Consider the following 6,598-nt stretch of genomic DNA (forward strand, 5'->3'; position numbering starts at 1 on the left):
TTCTTCAATGCTCTCCTTTGCTTAAATCATCTTCTCAATGCCCCCCTCCCTGGATCATTGATGGCAATGCTTCAACTCATACGATCAAACCGCCTTACATATGATGCCCCGATGAGGTGACCAAGGTGGTGGGAGGATGGCGAAATCTCCTATAACTAATGGATAGTTGATTTCCTAAGGGATTCACCTAGATGGGTGTTCTAGAGGGTTTAGACAAGGATTTGCCAATAAGCTTTGCTCTAATCTCTAGAACAAGGTGAAGATCAAATGTATCATCATAATGGAGGTTGGAATCTTCATTAGAGTGGTAATCTCAAGGAAGATGACTTGAATCTCATACATTTAGAGTCATAAGATGTGAAGAATCAAGTAAGTTCTAATTGCATAAAAACTCATTATTTTGCCCAAGAATCGAATGCTAAATTTATATAAATAAATAAATAAATGTTTCTAACGGCTCTATTAATAAGATCAAAAGGCCCTTTAATGGGATTAAAGGTCCTTCGATGGAATCGAAGGTCATTTGATAAGATCAAATTGTCCTTCAATCCCATCGAGAAAATCTAGAAATTTTTTGTTTAGTTGTTGGACTGTTTCTTTGATCGGATCAAGTGATCATTTGATTCCATCAAAACTAATCAACTACCTTTCGATGGGATCGATGACCACTCAAAAACTGTTGTTTTGGGTTGTTCGATTTACAACAGCTTTACACCTTAGCCTAACTTATCATGTTTCAAAATGGATCATAAGGCAAAGGGATGATCAATCAAGGTTTACCTATTAAGGTTATGATCATCTAAAGGCTAGGTTGTTTTGGGTCTAAGGTTAGGATCACTAAGGCACCTCAATTCACTTGTTTCTTCAGTCCTTGATGTTGCAAGTCTTCATGTGTCTTCGGCATTCAACTTTTAAAGGCTCAACCAACCCATTGACACACATACGCAAGTGATTGACAAAAGGTGCACTAATATAAACATTTCTTTTATTTTCTATTCAAAGTCAAAGAAGCCATGCCGTATGATTATAGGAGTACTAAGTTCCTCCACATCTCCCCCCATCTTATTGGGCTGGAAAAGCTCAATGGTGGATTAAGTATCCTATTACAATTCACAACCATTGGTGGAAGCGATCCAAACTGTATTACCATTTTCGGACATTACCCCCTAGGCGTTTCAGAATTCGTTCATTTTTTAATGTTTTCGACTGAAAGTAAATCATGTGGACTATTTTTACCCAAACTTCACTTTTTCATCAAGGTTGGGCAAAGTTTCCTCCAATGATTGTGCTTTTACAAGGAGTTCATCGATCAACAAATTATCATCTAAAAAGCATTCATCACCAAGGAATTCGGTTGATTCTTCATTGTCAAGCTTCTAGTTCTCTTTGGCTGACTTGTGTGGATCAAGTTTCATAGTCACATTCATGTGTCACAATCATCTGTTCATCTTCAACCTATGGAATTGTCGGCGTCAACCATAATCACCTAACTATTTTTTTAGGCTTATTGTCCACCGTGGACAATTCTTTTCGCTTAGCAACTTGTTGTCTTTACCAACGCCCTTTTTTAGTGTGAGTCATCGCCGTTAGTGCACTTATTTTTGCATCTATTTATCAATCACATACATTTGTGTGTTGATGGGTGGGTTGAGCCCTTGGAAGTTGAAGATTGAAGACACGTGAAGACTTGGAGCATCAAGGACTGAAAAACAAGTAAATTGAGGTGCCTTGGTGACCTTAACACTAGACCTAAAACACCCTAACCTCTAGATAAAATCAACCTTGATAGGTAAACCTTTCTTTGATTATCTTATAGTCTTATGAGCTTTATTAGATCATGTTTAGATTGACTTTAGAAGTCCGGAGTTGCTGAAAAACAAACTGGTCAAACCAGCAAAACTCAGGGTGAGTTCGATCGAGTGATTCCTCAATCGATCTCGAGTGGTCGGGCTTGATATATTAAACTTGGCTAAAATTCTCTAACAAGTTCTTTGGATTATTATAGTGGGTGTTGATCATTGACGACCCTCGGTAGATCGGTCAATAATGACGAATTTCGCCCGTTATTTGACTGTTGGAACTTGATTCCTTCATATATGACATTCGGTTCTTGGGATTTAAATGGTTTTTGAGTGAGTTAGAAGCCCTAGTGTATCCCAATACTTTCCAATGCTTTTAGGCTCTCACGTAAATGGATTAAAGTCATCTTAATGTGATTAATCACTCTCATGAGCATTCTAAGCTCCTTATGAAGATAATCTTGTTTCCTTATATTCTTTAGAGGATAAACACCAATCAAATCGGTAAATTCATTGTCTTTTAACCTCTAGAATGCCCATCTATGTGAATCCCCATTTGAAAACCAACTAAGCCTTTATTTTGTATGAGATTCAATAAAACCCCTCCCATTATGTTGGTAGTCTCATTGGAGCATCTAGTGCAAGGTAGTCGATTTAAAGAAGCGGACAAAGACTGGCTTCAAAGATCAGGGGAGCACAAGAGAAGCTTATTGAAGCATGGGAGAGCATCGATCAAGCATCTCAAGCAAGATGTTACAGAGGGGCTCAATCCAACATGTAAGTTGTCAATTAAAAGAGTCCGCATACTCTTTCCTTGTGTAGGATTGAGTACAGAGTTTGTGACCTAAACTCGTGTAGGTTCTTGTGTAGGACCGTATCGCCACCAACACGGGTGAGTATGTGTGTAAGTTCTTGTATAGCCATGGTATCTTATTCCACTACACAATTTCAGGTTTTCCATCATCCTGATCGATGACAGCCGACAGAGCTTTAGGACGAAGAGAAACGTGAGAAGGTTCTGTCGATTGATCAATTTTTGTGTCCTCATGAGCTTGATCATCTGGCCAAGGAATATCGTTGGCCATCGCCTCAGAATCAGTCTCATCGAGTTCCATCATAGGATGTTCAAGTACGGTTGTTGCAACAACAATAGTGGTTGGTAATTCTGGTTGAGGTGGTGGAGCTGTTGCCATTATTATTTGTTTCTCAGTGACTGATAACTCTCTTGTCACTACATAAGTATAGTATCCCAAATTTTTCGCTCGAGTACATGCTCGTGCCCGAGAATTTCAGGTGTTAATAATGTAAAGATTTTAGATGCTTCAAAATCTTTTCTCGATATTCTTCCCATTTAGATCACATCCCATTACATTCACAAAGGTAACCATTCACAAGAGTGAAATCGACCGTATTTATTGTTAAATTAAAAGAGTTTAACCAATTATCAAATGCCCTCTTAATAGGAGCTTATTACATCATCGAGTTCGCAGTGGAATTATAAATAAATAAATAAAAAGAAACTAAATCATAAAACTATCTTCTTATTCAATCAGTATAATCCTCCATTGGAAGATAGTCTTCTGGGTCTTCGATCTGTACATCATGTGCATCATCTGTACAGTTGGAGAGGGTCAACACCTACTCATAGTGATGGTTATTCTTTAAAATTAACAATAATTTAAGAGATTCATAAAAGTAATGTAAGAGTTTTGATACGTCTCGTACTCCACCATTACGAGGGGTATCAGCATGCGCAAGCAACCTACATGAGATACATGCCTAGCAAAGTATGTGCGGTTCATCACACTTAGCGATCATCATAATGTGGAAAATAATTTAAGGTTATCTAACTCGCCCCGCATCCCATACTACAAAGATTCGTCGGCGTGTCCAATGTTAATGTGGATTTACGCAGACATCCCAAGGTGGCACAACACATGGATCAGATGAATTACATGACACGATTTGTTCATGGAGCAACTATTTGCAACATCCAATCCCGAAAGTGATGTAACATGCATTGCAAATTATTTACATCGATTTGTGCACCACTACCCAAAATCCATGGAATTGTGTGTCGACCAAGGGGGTTACTACGCGAACTGCATTATATCCACGATGGTTATTCGATCGCTAGAAGTGGGATTTCCAACATAGTACTTGCGTGCAAGATAGTGATATAGTGTTTTGAATTATGCATTAAAGTTCGTAGTGAATTCAGAGACTTGAATCATATAAGACAAGTGCAATCAATTTAGTTTAAAATTGTAAAGCTAAAGGAAAATAACCCTCACATAAATTCATAAAGATCACGCATAATTAACATCATGCCTCAACCATAATTCCTAAAGGATAAATAATTAATGGTGGTAAATTAAATATTTACAGGGAGGATTCATAGTAACATGGAAGCATGTGAAGGAATAGAATAAATCAAACCAACTTAAGTTAATGTAAGCTTAAAGGGATCCCTCACCTTTAATGTTTGTGTCTTCTTCAAGTGTGAGTATGTGTTGTAGAGTTGGGATCTTAACCTAGCGTTTAACAATCTGAATGGTTAGGTTCTTCTATAATTCGTCTTGGGTTAGGATACGTCTTACCAACGTAATTGCATAGCTATGAGATTAAGGGGCTTAACCTTAATTCATCTCAACTTGATGAGTCTACACCCGGATTTCCCGATCGAGTCGATTTGTTTCGACTCAGCCTTGGGTATCTTGAATCAAGCCGTTGGACAAAGAAGAAAGGAGGAAATCTAGAAGGAACTGGTGATGGTCTACCTCGGATTGAGCGTGACTCAGTGACTCGGCGAGTTGCGACACTCGTCTCTGGTCTCCTTCTCCCCTATGCTTACGGCTAGAGATTTCTTTCCTTTCCTTTCTTTCTTCATCCTTCCTTCCTGGTGCGGAGCTGAATGGTTGTTCTCCCCTTCCTAGCCTTCAGCACCAGTGAAGAACGAGTCCTGATCGGATGGATTCGGTTCTCCGCACGCCATTTACGCGTAGAGTTTCGCTGCTGGCCTGCGCGTGGGTCTAAAACCATGATGCGGTTGTTATGTTTGATCCGATCAAATTGCTGGGGAAGGTTTCTTCGATAAAGGGCCATCAGATGGGCGTCCCTGATCATCTTCTGAACACCTACTCTTGGTCCTACCATCCGACATTCAATCGGCCAGCCAACCTCTGTTTTAATGGCAGGTCGGTTCCCAGCCCTTCTTGGATTGAAACTGTTCTTTCGAACGGTCCGAGGTTGTCGTCCGTCGATTCCTGGCCCACCGGATTCGTGATCCGATCATGTTGTTCCTCGTGAACGCAATTTTCGAAGATCTTGCGAACGTAATTTCTGGGAACGTGGTTAATGAGAGGAAAATGGCGGAAGGCCTCACTCTCTGTTTTCTTTCTTTCTTTCGATCATCTTGGGTGGAATCGGGGCCCTTGTTCTCCGATTTTGAACGGCTTAGATCGGCAAGGATTGTCGGTGTGGGAGGATGGAAGGTCCCAGACCTTGTCGTTCGGTCCCATGTGGCATTCGGTTCGGTCGGACAGTATACCTGGCTTCGTCTTTCCTTCGGTGTAAATCACCGAGTTCTCGGATTGTGGGTGGGGGCCACGTCTGATGAACAGTTCGGATTCGATCACTTTGTAGTGATAGTGGGTCCCATCCTCTTTCGCAGGTTGGTGTCCGGATTGAAATCCCGAAGGCAGGAGCGCGAAAGACGGGAGAAGGCCTTCCTCTTCGGGAGAGTCCTGTTCAAACATTGTTTGACCGGCTCTTTAGTTTGGTGGTCCGTGGGTGCACTTAGCTTATACACCTGAATTTCTGGTTTTTTGGGCCCTACATAATGTTATAGCTGGATCCTCACCGTCCGTTTGATCATTTGATGTGTGTAGGTCTTTGAGTTCAGGGACGGGGTTGGCTCGAGGTTTAAGTGGTCTTGTTTCATTGTTCTTGGGTTTTGAACCGTGGCTTGCTTTGGAATATGACAGTGAGGTCTCTTGAGGCTGACTATGGTTTGTGATTTATTTTATGGTTAATTTAAGGTTACTTGTATTTATTTGTGTTGAAAAGATTTTGGGATATTGCAATAAGAGACTGAAGACGCGTAATAGAAGAAGAAGACAGAAAAAGAAAGTAAAAAATAACAAGAAAAAGTAAAACATCTACCTAAGCCAGAATGGCCAACAATGACTGAATAATCAGTCGATCATTAATTAAATTTTATTAGGATCACTGATAGGTATCGCTAGAGGCTGAGCAGAAGTAGGAAAGAGTGGTGGATTGGGCCAATAAGGTATTAGAAAACAGTTGAAAAGAAGGTTGGGATCGTTCAACCTTTTCATTTCTTTTTGCCACTTATTCTAGGCTTTATTATAATGAGCTTCCTTATGTCTTTTATGAGCCTCTATCATCTCCCAATAATACTTTGAATGTGATAGTCCCAGCTAATACTTTGCTTTGTAATACATTTTAAAGGCAGAGACAACCTTAGCTAAAGAAGAGATACCTAAAGTCTTCGACATAGCTCAACCGCATTTGTTGGTTGCTATTGGAGGATTTATTGGTGTTAGCTCGAATGGTCAAAGAAACATGAGGTTTAGTATAACGTCTCGGAAAAATCCGTACGAAGACCCAAGTACCACCTCAGACAGATATCACTAAGGACCAAATCCTTTAGAAATTAAACGAAGATTAATTAAGTGCTAAACTAAATCATCTGTCGAATTAGCTTGGACAACTTTAAATATGAACTACAAGACCCAAAGTTAGCAGAATCATTAATGCTACATTACCTAAAAACA

Source organism: Magnolia sinica, chromosome 19, assembly GCF_029962835.1.
Source record: "Magnolia sinica isolate HGM2019 chromosome 19, MsV1, whole genome shotgun sequence".
Classification (NCBI taxonomy): domain Eukaryota; kingdom Viridiplantae; phylum Streptophyta; class Magnoliopsida; order Magnoliales; family Magnoliaceae; genus Magnolia; species Magnolia sinica.